Here is a 2,713-nt window from a genome sequence, read left to right as displayed (position 1 = left end):
ATTTTTATTTTTTTTTCGTAACTTTCTTTTCAATAAACTGCATTGTCGCAACGACTTTTTTAATCTTGTCTGTAAGTGTCGAATACGCCCTTTGTAAGATATTTGATTTGATGCAGTATCTCTTAATATTTCTACATTTGTTGTTTCGGCTTGAGTTACTTCAATGTGGATTTCTTCTGTATTGCTTATTGTTTCGGCATGAGTTGCTTCAGTATTGATTATTATTTCCATGTCGGTATTATTATCGGTATTAATTGTTGTATTGAGCTCATAGTCATCTACATATTAATTTTTATTATATTACTTACATTATAATTACATTAATACATGAAATTATAACCCAGCAAACGAAAATGAATTGAAATAGATAGAAATGAATTTAATTGAATTTTCAATTTATTTGAATTAATCCTTTCCTGTTTATCAGGGATGTATAAAAAAATTGATGTGTTGAATAAAACTTACGAGATTCTAAATCCTGAACATGATTATAATATTTATCTTTTTTAGCTACATCTTCCTTTCTTTTCTCCGCTGAATGTTTTTTTAATAAATTGGGTTTTGCATATGGGCAGAGTAGTTTTCTCCCATCTTGTCGACTTCTCTCAAATTGTTTGTCATCGAAATGCACCTATAAAATTGATGTAATTATTATTTATTGAATTATTATTATACAATACTGTTTTACATACACGTTTAAAACTCATTAACTATACCTCACAAATTACTGCCCTTGCTGGCAACGTGTTTTTCCCGATTAATTTTAACCATTCTTCGCGTCTTTCGATGTTATTTTTTCCTGTTGTCAAACGAAATAATCGAAAACCTTTCTCGTTTTACATTTTTACAGCCATCCACACAACAACCAGGCATTTTTTTTTTACATATACGAAAGGCCGACAATCGTCGTTAAGACGTTTGAGAATCCCAGTACATATCTCAGGTTAAATTGTGTCCGTCTACATTGGCGCAGACATCCACGGCGCAGTCATCGACGGCTGAATCTTTTTCGGCCAGAGCAGAAAAGGCGCTGCGCATAGTCCACCAGTGGATGGCGGAACGGGAGAGGCGTCGCAACGAGGATGTGGTGGAAATTCCCGAGATCGCGGCGGAGGAGGAGGTCGAGCCGGAAAGTCCACGGTTTGAGCCGGTAACCCCGCCATTACCGATGGAGACAGAAGAAAGAGAGAGCAGGGAAAAATAAGTTCACGTGATCTGATTAATGTCAGGGACTTTATACAATATTATTTCAGTGTGTTTATTCAATATTAAGGATTTTTCATGGGCTAATTTTATTTATTTTTTTTATTCAGTTTATGTTGATCTGTTACATTAAGGAAGTGATATAAAAGTTTACGTAATTTAGATTAAGTGTTGTAACAAGGTGATCATGAATTCTATATCTTTATATTATTTTTGGTTTTATGTTTTACCCATTGTATTAATATATGCAATAGATGAAGTATGAAAGTTTATATAGTTTTAGGGTAAATGGTTAATAAGCATTGTTGTAAATCTCGCTGTGCCTTACTTACGTCACACTTAGTGATAAGCAGGTCACTGTTGCAATCTAATATTGCAACGGTGACCCATAATAATTGAGGACGCCGACGCAGGACTTCGGCAACCTCAATACGCGTCCTCCAAAAACTGCGGCAGTTGCAATTAAGCAACAATTGCAACTGCTGAGCAGTGCAGTGGCCCACTCGAGACGGGATAAAACCCGCCGTCCAGCGGACCACTGCGGGAGTTCACTTTAATCATTAACGCATAGCGTTACGCTGTCGGCACGCGCAGTAATCATCTTGTAAGTAGCACGTTAAATACAGTCAGTGAGTAAACGACATAACTGTGCATCATTCAATAACCACCAATACGAGTCCTTCCCACGTTACACCCCTGCCACGGTGTAACAGCATATTGGATTTTCTTTTATATTTTATACAGCATTACACAATTTATATTTTATATGGATGGATGAATGAACGTGTGAGTATGGAATAAAAATAAAATGTAAATGATGAATAACGTTCCATCAATTAAAGAAAACCTTTACCTGGACGGGAAAATAATAATTAAATGTCTGAAATATAAAAAAGTGATGACAATTCGGGCATCCGATGAATTAAGAAAAATGTAATCCATGCGTTAGCGTTTATTTGAGTTATAATTTAAGTTGTAATACATAGTTGTTTAATAATTAGAAATCAAAAAAGAGTGTTAAGAAAATAAGTCCAAATCCCAAAGTTACATGATCACCTGGAACGGAAAAATAAGACGTTAATTTACGATTGTGATCCATGAATTTTCTTTTATTTATATGTAAAAACCAGTATATATAATTGTTTGAAGGTTTTATAAACGAAGGCGTATCATCCGACCACTGGATAAAGCAATCGGTCACGTGATTACCTGTAACAAAGAAACAATGCGTTATTTTGAAAATTCAATCCATAAAATATTATTATTTTAGTCAATTTAAGAAATATACCAAGCGGCGAGAGGCTCTGAGCCAAAGTTGTCATCACACCTATGGATAAAAAATTAAAGAGTTAAATTATTGCAAAAAACGAGTTTAGTTTGGAATATTTATCCACGCGATCAGTGAGAAACATCCAGGTAAAGCGATATTAAGTATTTTCAAGACATATAAAAGGAATTCATTATAATTTTATCGGTTCGACATTAGAAGTGGTCGACATCGAATAGTTTT

At 34.4% G+C, this 2,713-nt stretch overlaps 1 pseudogene; it reads right to left on the bottom strand.

The window, feature by feature from the left end:
- Positions 1 to 221: 221 nt before the first annotated feature.
- On the bottom strand, positions 222 to 970 carry LOC105449145 (annotated as a pseudogene).
- Between the last annotated feature and the right edge of the window lie 1,743 nt (positions 971 to 2,713).

The sequence above is a fragment of the Wasmannia auropunctata genome, unplaced genomic scaffold (genome assembly GCF_000956235.1).
Source record: "Wasmannia auropunctata unplaced genomic scaffold, wasmannia.A_1.0 LD336078.1, whole genome shotgun sequence".
Taxonomy (NCBI): Eukaryota; Metazoa; Arthropoda; class Insecta; order Hymenoptera; family Formicidae; genus Wasmannia; species Wasmannia auropunctata.
This window is presented reverse-complemented; position numbering and strand designations above follow the sequence as displayed.